Source organism: Pipistrellus hanaki (assembly GCF_964339955.1).
Source record: "Pipistrellus hanaki genome assembly, chromosome: 6".
In the NCBI taxonomy this organism is placed as follows: domain Eukaryota; kingdom Metazoa; phylum Chordata; class Mammalia; order Chiroptera; family Vespertilionidae; genus Pipistrellus; species Pipistrellus hanaki.
In genome coordinates, this window is record NC_140508.1 from 31606448 (window position 1) to 31621696 (window position 15249).

General features: G+C 42.1%; 1 protein-coding gene across 4 annotated transcripts in view; it reads right to left on the reverse strand.

The window, feature by feature from the left end:
• Nucleotides 1-14629, reverse strand: part of PTPRA (protein tyrosine phosphatase receptor type A) — a 108929-nt gene extending 94300 nt beyond the window's left edge. For 3 of the 4 annotated variants that reach the window (XM_084886881.1, XM_084886879.1, XM_084886878.1), the window contains exon 1: nucleotides 14332-14628. The gene's annotated coding sequence lies outside the window, so the exon portion shown is untranslated. Of the gene's footprint in view, nucleotides 1-14331 lie in introns of all 4 variants that reach the window. The other variant, XM_084886880.1, reaches the window with a different exon arrangement.
• Nucleotides 14630-15249: the final 620 nt, after the last annotated feature.

The window sequence follows — 15249 nt, forward strand, 5'->3', positions numbered from 1 at the left end:
GGAAGGGAGAAGGATAGACAGAAACATCAATGACAGAGAAACATCGACCAGCTGTCTCCTGCACACCCCCCACCAGGGATGTGTCCGCAACCAATGTACATTCCCTTGACTGGAATCGAACCTGGACCTTTCAGTCCGCAGGCCAATGCTCTATCCCCTGAGCCAAACCGGTTTTGGCTGGGCATTTTTTTTCCTATGAAAATTCATACAATTGCTCCCATCATGTGGTTATACACATGGCCTCTTTCTTTTTTAAAAATATATTTATTGATTTTTTTTACAGAGAGGAAGGGAGAGGGATAGAGAGTTAGAAATATCGATGAGAGAGAAAGATCAATCAGCTGCCTCCAGTACACCCACCACTCAGAATGTGCCTGCAACCAAGGTACATGCCCTTGACCAGAATCAAACCCAGGCCCCTTCAGTTCACACTCTCACTCTATCCACAGAGCCAAAGAGATTAAGGCAAGGCCTCTTTTTGGTTGTTGTTGCCTGATTATCTGGGATACACTCTTGAAGATAAAGGAAAAGAAAGAAAGAAATTTTAGGTCTCAAAATTATGTGCTTTATATGCTTAGAGTGTAGCCTAAGAGAAAAGCCTGTTTAGATTTTTTAGAATAGGAGATGGTTTTAAGAGATTTGACCCATTGATTACCTTTGATAAATTTAATTCTTTGTACATACATTCCTTGAATATCTACCATATGTCAAGTGCCATGATACTGAAGATAAATCAAGGAAAATCAATAAAATTTGATCCGTGGATTGAATTTAAAAACTTATACCAACAGGTGGGGAGGGGCTGAGGAAGGGGTAGGGCAGGGAATGAACAACAATGCACAAGATTCATTTGTTACTTTTGTGTATACATCATAACGTATTATCTAAACATGTCACTATTGAATATCAACTAGAATAAGCAATAGTCATCGATCTACTGACAATAAAATAGGTGTTAAGCCTTAAAAATATATATGCATAGAAAGATAAAGTAACAAAGTTAAGGGGATTATGGTAAAATGTTAACATTTAACATTAACAATGTGTGAAATGGATGAAGGATATACTAGTCCAAACAGCAAGTATATATTAACAATTTCCAAAAGATTGAAACCACATAGCCATATTCTTTAACCTCAATGCAATTTACTCATAAGCCCACTACAAAAAAGATAACTAGAAAAACCTCATATTTGAGGTTTAAATTAAAAGCACCCTTACAAAAAACCCATGAATTAAAGAAGCGAACCACAGTGGAAATTAGAAAATAGTCTGAACTATTACTGAAAAAAAATTCTAGCCAAAATATTAGTAATTTGATGCCATCAACATATAAAATAAAAAAGATAATACAGGCCGAAACCAGTTTGGCTCAGTGGTACAGCATTGGTCTGCGGACTGAAAGGTCCTGGGTTCAATTCCGGTCAAGGGCATGTACCTTGGTTGCGGGCACATCCCCGGTAGGGGGTGTGCAAGAGGCAGCTGGTCAATGTTTCTCTCTCATCGACGTTTCTAGCTCTCTATCTCTCTCCCTTCCTCTCTGTAAAAAATCAATAAAATATATATATAAAAAAAAAAGATAATACAGCACACATGATGACTAAATTGCATTTAATTTTTAAAACTAGTTAATGAAAGGTAGTTGCCAGAAGCTAAAGGGAAAGGGAAATGGGAAGTTGTTTAAAGGGGAGTTTCAGCTGCAGATGATGAAAAAGTTCTGAAGATGGATGCTGGTGATGGCAGCACAACAATTACTTTGTGGATGTACTCTGAACTGTACTTAAAAATAGTAATAGGGTAAATTTTAATGTATGTTTTACAATAAAAATTAGATAAAACAATGAGCTTAAAAGAAAAATAAAAGCATTTTCTCATTAAAATAATTCATGTAACAGTGAAAATTTAATTTGACTACTTAGTCAGTAAGGACAACAAAATTTAAATGTGCAAACAGTAGAGGCCCGAGAGGAGAAGGGCGCTCCTCAGCCTGGCCTGCCCTTCTGATGGTGGTTTAAATCTAGTAAGTCAAGTGAAGCTCTTGAAACCACTTTATTTTGGCCAATATAATTTGAGATCTCAGTATGTATATAGAGTTTTCTTTAAATAAATGCACAGGATCTAATGGACTGCATTCTCTGTACTAACATTCTCAGGCTGCCTCTCTCCTACCATGAGACCCTTATTTTCCCCTCACTCTGACTTCTTTACATATATCCTATATAATAAAAGAGCCTAAGCTATCAGTCGGACATCTGGGCTGCCAGAGGGATGTCTGACTGCCAGCTTAGGCATGGTCCCCAGGGAGCGGGCCTAAGCTGGCAGGTGGACTTTACCCAGGAGGGTGCAGGCCGGGATGAGGAGCCCTCTTCTCCCCTGGGGCCTCTACTGTTTGCATATTTAAATTTTATTGTAGTCAAGCATATATTATAAAAATCAAAGAACACAAAAAGAAAACACACTGAACAAAATGTATCCTTCCCACCAGCCATACAGTTCTCTAATCCCAGAGGTAGTTATTGTTACCAGTTTTCTTCATGTCTTTCTAGAAAGCTCCTAAATATACACTTTCTAAATACACACACACACACACACACACACACACACGATGATATTATCTGTATTATAGCAAATCACTTCAAATTCTCCTTAGAATAAGCTATATTCCAAAACAGGGCAAAAGTAGGTTTATAGCTATGAGTACAAGAAACAGAGTTTATTCTTGTATTATTTATTAACTATTGTGTTATTTTCCATACAAATAACTGTAAACCTACTTTTGCCACACCCTATATAAGTATACTGGTCCTAATGTTTTAGAAACTACAGTGTTTGTAGAATTAAATAATTTTAAAGATAGAAGGACCTTAAGCCATCACATCCTTTATCACCTTACAGATGAAACTCACCCAGGGAGTTGCCTAAAGTATCATAGCTAATTAGTATTACCAGAAATAGAGCTGAGGTCTGCTAATTCCAAACTCCTTCTTTATCCAAGGTGTATTCAAATTTCTTTACATTTTCCACAATCACATGGTATTTTATTTATCTTAACCATATGAAATTGGAAGCAGGATGTGCCTCTTATAATAGATCTCAGGGGGATGAAACTGGTTATTTGAGATTAAGTTGCTTAGTCACCATCTGCACAAACAGATTTGTCCATACCAAACCTAATAACATAAAAATAGCATCAATAACATTTTTGGTAATTTCCAAAAGACAAAGCTAAAATGTAGTGTAGACACATAGCCCTTCAAATCATCAAAAGAAACAAACAAAAAATTCAGCCATTGTGGCTCAGTGGTTGAGCATCAACCTATGAACCAGAGCACATGCCTGGGTTTTGGGGTTAATCCACAGTAGGAGGCACACAGGAGGCAGCTGACCAATAATTCTCTCTCATCACTGATGTTTCTATCTCTCTCTTCCTTTCCATTCCTCTCTGAAATATATATATATATATATATATATATATATATATATATATATATATATATATATATGTGTGTGTGTGTGTGTGTGTGTGTTTAAAAAAGAAAAAGCCAAAACCAGTTTGGCTCAATGGATAGAGCATTGGTCTGTGGACTGAAAGGTCCCAGGTTTTATTCCGGTCAAGGACATGTACATTGACTGCGGGCACATCCCTGATGGGGGGTGTGCAGGAGGCAGCTGGTTGATGTTTCTCTCTCATCGATGTTTCTAGCTCTCTATCCCTCTCCTTTCCTCTTCTTAAAGAATACCTTTCAGCATTTCATATAATACTGGTTTGGTGGTGATGAACTCCTTTAGCTTTTTCTTACCTGTGAAGCTCTTTATCTGCCCTTCAATTCTGAATGATAACTTTGCTGGGTAGAGTAATCTTGGTTGTAGGTTCTTGATATTCATCACTTTGAATATTTCTTGCCATTCACATCTAGCCTGCATAGTTTCTGTTGAGAAATCAGCTGACAGTCATATGGGTGCTCCCTTGTAGGTAACTAACTTTTTCTCTTGCTGCTTGTGAGATTCTCTCTTTTGCCCTTGGCATTTTAATTATGATGTATCTTGGTGTGGTCCTCTTTGGATTCCTCTTATTTGGGGTTCTGTGCACTTCCTGGACTTGTAAGACTATTTATTTCACCAGGGAAGTTTTCTGACATTATTTCTTCAAATAGGTTTTCAGTATCTTGCTCGCTCTCTTCTTCTGGCACCCCCATAATTCTGATATTGAAGTTGTCCCAGGGGCTTCTTACACTATCTTCAACTTTCTGGATTCTCTTCTCTTCTTGCTTCTCCAGAGGAGTGTCCTTTGCTTCTTTGTATTCCAAATCTTTGACTTGATTCTTGCGATCCTCTAGTCTGCTGTTGGGTCTCTGTATAATATTTTTATTTCAGTCAGTGTATGTTTAATTTCTAGCTGGTCCTTTTTCATATCCTCAGGGGTCTCGTTAAATTTATTGGCATTTTCTAGGAAATTCTTGAAAACCTTTATAACCGTGGTTTTGAACTCTATGTCCAGTCATTTGTTCTCCTCCATTTCTTTCAATTGTGATCTGTTTCTTTGTCTCCTCATTTTCACTGCTTCGCTGAGTTTGTGGGGTAGCTTTGAGTGCTAGGTGTCCTATATGGTTCAATGGGTCAGCTTCCCAGTTACCTGAGATGGACACCCTTGGTGAATCCCTTTGTGGACTGTGTACAGCTTTGTTGTAGTTAAGTCTTGATTGTTGTTGGTGTCACTGGGAGGAACTGACCTCCAGGCCAATTGGCTGTGAGGACCCACTGTGTCTATAACGGAAGAATTGCTGTGCTGGAGACACATTTATGGGGCAGGACTTGTTCCAGTAGGGCTTTGGTGCTCACTGAGTCTGCCTCTTGAATGTGTCTCTTATGAGAGTAGTTGAAATCTGGTGTCATCTCACACAGACCACTAGATACACTAGTTTCTGGATTTCCAATGCGGTGCAGTTCAGCTACTGTCTGAGGCTACCCAGCAGGAGCTACAGCAAGAACTACAGTTTTCTCCTGTTTGCTTGGGATTTGGCAGTTTTGAAGCAGTCTGATGGGAGCTGCAGTTTATTTGGTTAAGCTGCCACAGGGCAGGCCATTTATATGCAAAAGCCACTGTATGGAGCCTGGACAGGTTTATAGAATGTGTGGGGCGGGGTCTCAGGACAGGGCAGGGTTTCAGGGTGTCACTAGGCTGGGGCGTGGCAAAAAGCAATGACTGCCATCAGCCTTCTCTGCCTTTCCAGGTTTCCAAGTCCCTGCGTCCAGCGCTCCACCACAGTCAACAATGATTGCTGGGCACACCTCTGCAAAAAAGTCACCATCACTTTTCAACCCGATGGCCAATAGTCCAGCTTCTCCCCGTAGGCGTCTGGGTCCCCCGTGGGTCCCCAGAAACTGGATTTCAGAGTGATTGGGAGCTATCTCCCTTCCGGTTGAAAAAAAGCCATGCACCCAGTCGCCCGCCACCAGCCCGATCTGCGTGCCTCCATACCTCAGCTTTTCAGCGTTCGTGCTCCTTTCTCTTCTAGTTGTAAAACTTCCACTCAGCCAGCTTTCCCGTGGTTCTGGGTGATAGACGTTTTGTCCTTTAGTTGTAGTTTTGAAATTGTTGTGTGAGGTGGCAGTTTAGCTGTTTATCTTTGCCTCCATCTTGGTTTCTCCCCCTCCTCTAAAAATTTTAACTGCACAATTCCAATCCTAGATATATACCCAAGAGAAATAAAAACGTATGTCCACACAGACACTTGTACATGAATATTCATGGCAATGTTATTCATAATAGCCAAAAAGTGGAGAAAAGCCAAACAGTCACTAATTGATGGGTAAACAAAATGTGATGCCATACAGTGGAATATTGTATTATTCAGCTATAAAAAAGAAAAAAATACTGAAGCAAGTTACAACATGGGAACCCCCTCTCACAAAAAAAACAAAAAAACAAAAAAACAAAAAAACACAACATTATGCTAAATTAAAAAATCTTGTCACAAAAGCCACATATTGTATAATTCCATTTACATGAAGTGTACAGAAGAGGGGAATCCACAGAGACAGAAAGATTAGTAGTTGTCAGTGGCTGGGAGAAGGTGGAATGGGAGTAAAGCTAATGGGTACAAAGTTTCTTCCTGGGGTGATGAAAATGTTCTGAAATTAGATAATGGTGGTGATTACACAACTCCATGAATGTACTAAAAACCACTGAACTGTACATTTTTAAAGGATGAATTTCATGGTATGTAAATTATATCTCAATAAAGCTCTTTTTTAATTACAAAAAAAATGCTATGTCATAGCACATTTCTTTTCACCCACTGTTAAAATAACACCTTGAAGAGAAAGAATTAAAGATATTATTTTTTCAAATAATATTTGCTAGATAGCAATTTATCACAGGAAAGTTGGAAATTTTTTTTAATAAAAGAAAAATGTACAACATCAACAACTTTACCAGATAACCAATGAGTGGTTATCTGCCTCAATAGTCCATGAATAGGCAGTGAATAAATTTCATCTTTTTATTTGGCCAAAACACTATGGACAATTATTCCATATAGCAATGCTATTAAGATAGTTGTTTATCATTAAGAATTTCTTCTCCAGCTCAGCTGGCATGGCTTGGTGGTTGAGCATTGATCTTTGAGCCAGGAGGTCACAGTTCCATTCCTGATAAGGACCCATGTCTGGGTTGCAGGCTTGATCCCCAATGGGGGGCATGCAGGAGATAGCAATCAATGATTCTCTCTTATCTTTGATGTTTCTATCTCTCTCTCCCTTCCTCTCTGAAATCAATAAAAATATATATTTTTTTAAATTTTTCTTCTCCAGTACAACTTTCCTCCAGTAGCTCACAATATGATGAATTTTTCTTGGAATTATGTAAAGAGAATGTAGCCTGGCTGGTGTGGCTCAGTAATTGGTCATCTACATATAAACCAAGAGGTCACAGTTCAATTCTGGTCAGGGCACATGCCCAGGCTTCAGGTTCCATCTCCAACAGGAGGTGTGTAGGAGACAGCTGATGGGTGATTCTCTCACTGATGTTTCTCTCTCCCTCTCTCCTTCTTCTGTCTCTAAAATCAACAAAAACTTATCTAAAATAGAAGTAAATTGCCATTAAAAAGAGAATCTAGTGAATGCATGCTAAAAGTTTCTATACTTTTATAACTATATAGCAAAACTCCCACACTGCAAAATTTGTCCTAATATTGTTCAAATCTTCGACAACATTTTCTGCTCATCTTATAAAAGTATTTGCTGACAAAGGAATGCATTATTTTCTAAGTATTATGTGTAATTTTTTTTTTTTTAAGTGAGTCTTTTTTGGTGGGGTGGAAGAAGGGACAGACAAGACAGAAAGAACCTGCCAATGGTATGTGACTTTTTGTTCTTTGTTAAAAAAAAAAAAAAAACACACACAAAAAAACCACCCATAGAACATATACTTCAATTAGGCTAGTAAAATTATCTACAGCATCTAATAGCCTGTAACAGTGGTCTGCAAACCACTGCTCTGTTGACTAATGAATGAGTTTGCCAATCACTGCTAGACTAAATGTTACTGTGTAATTTACCTGAGTAAGTATGAACTGTTTAAGTATGAACTGATTAAGTACGAAGCTGTGAGGATTAGGCAATTGTGGCATATTTTGTGCAAAGACATAAAGGGTGCATATGACAGTGGTAGGCAAAATCATGAGAAAGAATCATTGATCGGCTGCCTCCTGCACACCCCAAACTGGGGATCAAGCCTACAACCAGGTATATGCCCTGACCAGGAATCAAACCAAGACCTCCTGGTTCATAGGTTGATGCTCAATCAAAATGAGGCATGCTGGCTGCGCTAAATCCCTGGTTTAAATGGGCTTCTTGATATTTCCAATATAATAAGAGCTGACTTATTTAATCTAATAGTTCACCAAGAGTTCATAATAGGATATGAACAATGATTAGCTCTGCTATTTTGTTTGTTTGTGCTTGAATTATTGGCATTTTCTTCAATCACTGATTTCTTTGCAGAAATCATTTTAAGCCACCTGTCCATTCTTTAAAGGTCTAATAAAAACTGCATCATATACACAGTATGTTGCAATACATTAAAAGCAAATATATAAATATGGTTTGGCAATCTCACTGTAGAAATCCCTACTCTTCCTTTAGGATACCCAAATTTCTGTAGTTAACACGGTGACACTGGTTGACCTGTAGACCCAAAAAGATAGCAGTGACAATCCTAAGTTTAATAAAAATTATTAAAAAATCAATTTAAAAAACAACAAATAAATATTCCTTGGGTAAGAGTTAAAAAAAAATATCTGGGGATGAGCATTTGCATCACTAATATTTTTAAAATATGTTTTTATTTATTTCAGAGAGGAAGAGGGAGAGAGAGCCTAGAAACATCAACAGTGAGAGAGAACCATTGATCAGCTGTCTTCTGTAACTACTAGGACCGAATCCACAACTCAAGCATGTACCCTGACTGGGCATCGAACCGTGATCTCCTGGGTCACAGGTCAATGCTCAACCACCTGCCAGCCTGCATTGCTAATCTTTATCATTTCCCCAGGTAAATGTACAGTACAGCCAGAGAAGAGAACTACCCCCTCTACCCCTTACTCATCTTGATCAGTCAGCTTCCGGTGCTCACCAAACTCTCAATTGGGTCTTGCTAGTCCACGTGTGTGACCCACCTATCAGTAGCATCTGCCTCACCTGGGAGCTTGTTAGTCTTGCAGAATCCAAAGTCCCAACCCCCCCCTAGACATACTGAATCAGGACTTGCCACTTTAACAACATCTCCAGATGTTTCATGTGAGCATTCGAGTTAGAGATGCTCTTCCCTAAGACACCAAAACCCTTCCCCAGCCCCGGGCCTCTGTAAGTGATGTTCAACTGCAAATGTGTAACACTGAACTTCTCTGGCACTCACCAGGTATCCTATTCTTCCCCTTTGATCATATCTGTAATTACCATAAAGTGATTAATGCTTGTTACTCTATTAGCCCTGTAAGGGCAGGCATCACATCTATGACACTCCATGGAGTATTCCCAATTCCTGGCACAAGATCTGCTATTTTTAATCAAACAGCATCTAGTCTTTTTTTTTTCATACCAATATGATCTTACCCTAAATTTCTACACTATTTCTGTCCCATCAATAATGCCTTTCTTCAAAAAGAAGTTGCTTTTAGTTACATAACTCTTGGGTATGATATATATCACACTTTCAAAATCTAAAGAGTTATTGGACTCTTTTTCTAAAGAAATGTAAATTAAACGTAATTCAAGGTACCTTATATTATTTTTAAATTAACAAAACCAAATATCAGTGTTTGTAATAGCACTGGCTAGACTGTCAGCACACATCAATTGCTGATGGTGTTATAAATTAACTCAGCTTTTGGTCCTGAGGCCATTTCCTGAAGTCAGTGAACCCACTTTAGTGATAAAAGTCCAAGAAAATAATCCAAAAGACATATTTGAACATGGGTGCTCAGAAGTACCATTTTAAACAGTAAAATGAAGAAAAAAATCAATATAAAAAAGAGTGCACAAACTACAATTATCAATGCATAGGACACTATTAAGTAAAAATACAATAGTTGATGCTATGCAAGAATACAAAAATAGCTGGCTAGTGTTGCTCAGTGGTTGAGCATTGACCTATGAACCAGGAGGTCACAGTTCAATTCCAGGTCAGAGCACATGCCTGAGTGTTGATATCTCTTTCCCTCTCCCTTCTCTGAAATCAATAAAAATATATATTTTTTAAAATAGATTTTATTGATTTTTATAGAGAGGAAGGGAGAGGGATAGAGAGTTAGAACATCAATGAGAGAGAAACATCGATCAGCTGCCTCCTGCATACTCCCCACTGAGGATGTGCCCACAACCAAGGTACATGGCCTTGTCCGGAATCGAACCTGAGCCCTTCAGTCCGCAGGCTGACGCTCTACCCACTGAGTCAAACCAGTTAGGGCGATAAAAAAAATATTTTTTTAAAGATAATAGAAAAATATTCTGTATGTATTGATTAGAACTTAAAAAAAGCTAGGCCTATCCAATGACACAAATGAATATGAATTTACAGTAAAGTTTAACATTTAATTATCTTTTCTATAAAGAATATATTAAAGCAAATTTTAACCTTGGGTTATTATAGTTTTTTTTTTAATATATATTTTATTGATTTTATACAGAGAGGAAGGGAGAGAGATAGTTAGAAACATTGATGAGAGAGAGTCATTGATCAGCTGCCTCTTGCACACCCCCTACTGGGGATGTGCCCGCAACCAAGGTACATGCCCTTGACCGGAATCGAACCCGGGACCCTTCAGTCCCCAAGCCGACGCTCTATCCATTGAGCCAAACCAGTTTCGGGGTTATTGTAGGTTTACTAATCAGTTTTATTAAGTTAGTGTTATAACTATTTTTTTATTTTTTTAGACTCCCTGAAAAAAACACTTCTTAAAAAAACAAACAAACAAAAACAAACATTTTTTCAGCTTCGGCATTTGAGAACATTTATTAATTATTGAACTAGAAATAAAAGACAAGATTCTAAATTTGGCCAGTTTCCTGCTTATACTTCAAACATCACTTCACCTTTTTCTCATTTTTTCCACATGAAGATGGAGAAATATAATGCAACAATGATTACTAATAGACTCTAAGCACCTCCAATAAAAGGTGTTGGGCAAATACAAATATCAGAGCTGCTTAAAAAACCACCACCACCTACACTGTCTTGCACAAGTCTCTTTATCTTTCTGAGCCTCAGTGTCTCCCCTGTAAACTGACAGAAATGTTAGACTCACATAGGGAGGGGCCCTGTGCATACTCTGATGAAGATCCACTGAGTCCCATTCACATCTGGGGGAGAGAGGATAAGTTAGTACAACCCTTTAGAAGGGGTAATGATTTGGCTATATGCCTAAAAACTTTAAATGCACATGAATTACCCTGGCCTGTGCTGCTCAGTTGGTTGGGCGTTGTCCCAAGCACCAAAAGGCTGCTGGTTTGATTTCAGGTCGGGACACCTGCCAGGTTTGTGGGCTTGATCCCAAGTGGGGAGTGCTCCTTAATGGAGGTCATGTGAGAGGCAGCCATTGGATGTACCACCCTCCTATTGATATCTCTCTTCCCCCTCTCCCTTCTTCTCTCTCAAAAAAAGTCAACAAAATGTATTTTTTAAATGCACATATATCCTTTGAGCTGGTAATTCCACTCTCAGAAGTATGTTGTTCACATAATTTTATACATGAGCCCATAAAGTATGTATAAGGAAATTCATTGTAAAACTGTAATAGGAAAACTTGGAAACAACTTACATAGGGGATGAGTATGGGTAAACAGACACATGTTTATAAAGGAACAGTGTCTATGTAAGGCCACAAAACTACAAACTTCAGCCATCTCTGGGGAAGTCAAGGTAGGAGGGAGGCTTATTTTTCTCTATATGCCCTCTTGTACACTATTGGAATTTTTTCTTATATGTATTTATCTTTTCATGAAACTGAGTAGGAATCTCTGGAGGCCTCATCCGAGTCTAAAAGGCTGTGATTCTGCCTCTGTGGAGCCTGGCCATTGCAGGGGTGACAACATCTGGCCCCACAATACCCCAATGTCCTTCCTAAAGCCCAGCCAGCCCAAGTCCCTGATTTTTTAAAAAAATTCTCCAGTGGCTTTCCTCTGGTCAAACTTTAACACAGCACCTATAGCCCTCAAACTCACCCTACTGTCATCTTCCACCCTTCTTCCTCCTATTCAGTCCAACTACGTTTAACCTCTCGACTCCCCAAGGACAGTGGGTTCCTCCCACCTCCAAGCCCACTTGTGCTGTTCCCTCTTTCCTGTATCCTGTCCACCATACACAAACTCCGATTCACCCGTCATGACCCAAAAGCCCCTACTCAGTAAAGCTTTCTTGAACCACCTAGGGAGGCAATGCTTTCTATACAGCCTGGCAGATGCTATGGAACTAGACTGCCAAGATCAAATCCTGCTTATTCTCTCATCTTCCCACTGTAGAGTCTCAGTTTCCACCCTTGTCAAATAGGAATAAGCCTCTACATGACTGTTGAAAGCATTAAATAACTCATGGAAATTTATTACATAGCTTGTCACAAAGCAAATAAACGAAAATAGTTATTATTATTGCACTTTCATACCACCTGTGATGTATTTGTATTCATCTGTCCTGCATTAGACTGTGAGCTCCTCAAACGTTAAGATTGGATCTCCTGCCCAGCGGCGTGGCTTAGTGACTGAGTGTCAACCTATGAACTAGGAGTTCAAGGTTCAATTCCCAGTCAGGGCACATGCCTGGGTTGCAGGCTCAATCCTCAGTGCGGGGTGTGCAGAAGCCGGCAGATCAATGATTCTTTCATCATTGATGTTTCTCTCTCTCTCTCTCCCTCTTCCTTACTCTCTGAAATCAATAAAAATATATATTTTTTTAAAAAGACTGGATCTCCTCACTTTTAATTTGTATCCCAAGCACTTTCCCTTAACAAACAGAAGGCGCATGAATGTGCTTAGGTCAGAGGATTGGCTTTTCTGGTTCTGAATTTCACCCAGATGGTAAATAAGCAGCTAAAAAGTCCCAGTAAACAGCCTCCTGGATCCCGTTTGCCTAGGAGCAGCGGTCCCCAACTGATGGTCCGTGAGGTCCGAAAGGTTGGCGACCGCTGTCTTAGAGTGCACGTATCATCAGACCACTTCAGGAAGGCAGAGGTGAAGACACCAGGAGGCTTTTGGCCTTTCAGAGAGAGTCAGGCAAGACTTGGATGCCAGTGGGATATGACACCTGACAGTTCCTGCCTGCTGACTACTAATGGGGGGTGTGGTGGGGAGGCACTGACTGGGATGAAAATGGGAAGATGGAGGATCAGAGATACCAAAAGTCCTAGGCATGCACTCCAAGAAAGCCTTCAGAAAACAGTCAAGAAAGATTCTTTTGGGAACTGAGTACCTGGAAGTAAACAGAGCCAAGATCTAAGTGGGAAAGAGATGGGATAGGACCTACAAGACAATTGAGAGAAAAATCCTTTGAGCATCGGAGGTGAAAAGGTGCACATGACACAGCTCCTGCCCTCAAGAAGCTGCTCTAGTGAAAGGGACTGTAAAGGAAAAGACAGAGCTGACCAGGTACGAGTGGGGAGGGAAGAGGCCACACAAGCATCGGCATCCAAACTCGTGAAAAGGCAGACAAGCAGCTCCGAATGGCTAGGGAGGGGGACACGGGGAAGGAGAAGCCAAGAATTCGGCTAAAACAGAAAGAACAAGTTGAGGCCAGACTGTCGAGGGCCTTGTATGACTTGATAAGACATTTCAGGCTTCATTCATCCCATGGGAAAAGGAGAGTGAGGGAATTTTTAAGTAAACAAGTGACAGCATCAGCTGTGTGTTTTTTTGAAGGAGTGGCCAGGCAGGAAGATGCTCGCCCATGTTCCATGTCAGGCCTCTCCCCGCCCACCATCTTCTGGTTCCTGGGCTGCCTTCAGAGCGAGCAGGTGGCCAATGAGGAGATCTTCGGGGAGATGTGATGGTTTAGAGCAGGAATCCTACCCTGGGCAAAGGCTCCTGAAATTATTCACCCTGCCTAGGGAGGTTCTGCACATTCTTTTCCTGTCTTACAAACAACCTGACTTCAGAGAGGGGAAAAAAACACACCCTTCAATATTGGGTTCAGCTCTGACATTATTATTTTTATCTTCAGGAAATACAGTTAGGACCTAATTTAAAACAACAACACGATATTCTTTATTTTATTTACTAGAAGTAAAAAAATATATCCCCCCTATATGCATTCCCAATTGGCTTATTCTGAATTCTGGGCAGCTCTGAGCCCCAATTTCCCTTTCTAAGCGGCCTCAACAGTTGGGAGTGGGCCGAATACAGAGAGGCCTGGGAGAGGGGTCTGGGGGCCGTTAAGGGGAAGAAAAGTTGGTTTCTTGCAAGAGCAAATTTTCTCATGCCAGGAGTTCTCCTCTTTCTTCCTATGAAATGGACCTAGGCAAATTCTGTTCTCACTGCTCCGAGTTTCTTCTTTCAGAATAAACTATGGCATCCCTGGTTTGCACGCAAAGTTCCTGGGCACTCGACAGGGGTCAGCGTCCTGTCCCGCACGTTTCCGGGGACCCTCCCCCCCTCCCCTTCCCTCTCCCCGGACCGTGCAAGGATGTGGGAGCCAGCTCGATTCTAGACACCCGAAGGGTTCTTCCGGAAAAATAGGGATTGGGGTTCCTGCCAGCGACCCCTCCCACCCCTGCCCGGGAGCCACCCTCTCCCGGCCCCGCCGCTTCCAAAGCCCCCGGAGCGGCGGCGGCCGCGAACACTCACCGAGCCCGGCGCTGGGCGGGACCGCCGGGGACGAGGACCGCGGCTCCGCCTCGGCTGCGCGGCGGCGGCGGCGTCTCGGCCCGCCACACGCCTTCAGGGCCGCCGCCCGGCCCGCGGCTTGGAGCCCCGCGGCGGCGGCGGCGGCCTCGCCTCCATGGCGAGCAGAAGTGGCGGAGGGGCGACTGGGGCGGGCGGCGGGGATAGCTGCCGGGGGTCCCGGGTCCGAGATGGATCGCGCGCGCGCGTCTCTGTCAGCGCCGCACTCCCCGCGGCCTCGCTCCCGAGCCGGCCTCGGCTGTAAGGCGCCTCCTCATTGGCTGTTAAGAGGTGGGCGCTGATTGGTCCGGGCCGAAAGGGCGTCTCCCGGCCTCCCGGTCCCGCCCTGGGGCGCCTCCGAGCGCCTGCCTCCTGGTTCTCACAGCCTCGCGCACCGCCCTGGAGATGTGCACCCGATCCAAGCCCTTGTCCTCGTGGGAGCAGGACCCTGGGAGCACCGGCCGCCGGTGCACCCACGCCTTCCGCCTCTCTACAGCCCCAGTCCCTTAGACCCGGGCCTTCTTCCCACTTTTCAGATGCGAAAACTGAGTCCGAATACAAGTTACGCCGAAGTCTAGCGATAAGGGCGGGCTGGAGCTCAGATGCCGTCTTTCCACTCCTCTCTCCAACTCTGTTCTATTTGGATTTTTTGTTTCCCGATTGCTGCAAGGTACTTACAGGAAGAAGCCTCTCACTAGGGAGAGAGAGGAACCTGCAAAGCCCCTAGAACGGGTCTGGCGCTGTGGGTGTCGTCTTACGTCATGTCGGCCCACGCCATCCCCACCCGAGCCCCAGGGAAATAGCCTTGGCTTCCAGATGCACCTACCGGGGCCTGGCTCGCCTCGGAGCCGGGTAGAAACCCAACACATGGTGCTCTGCAGC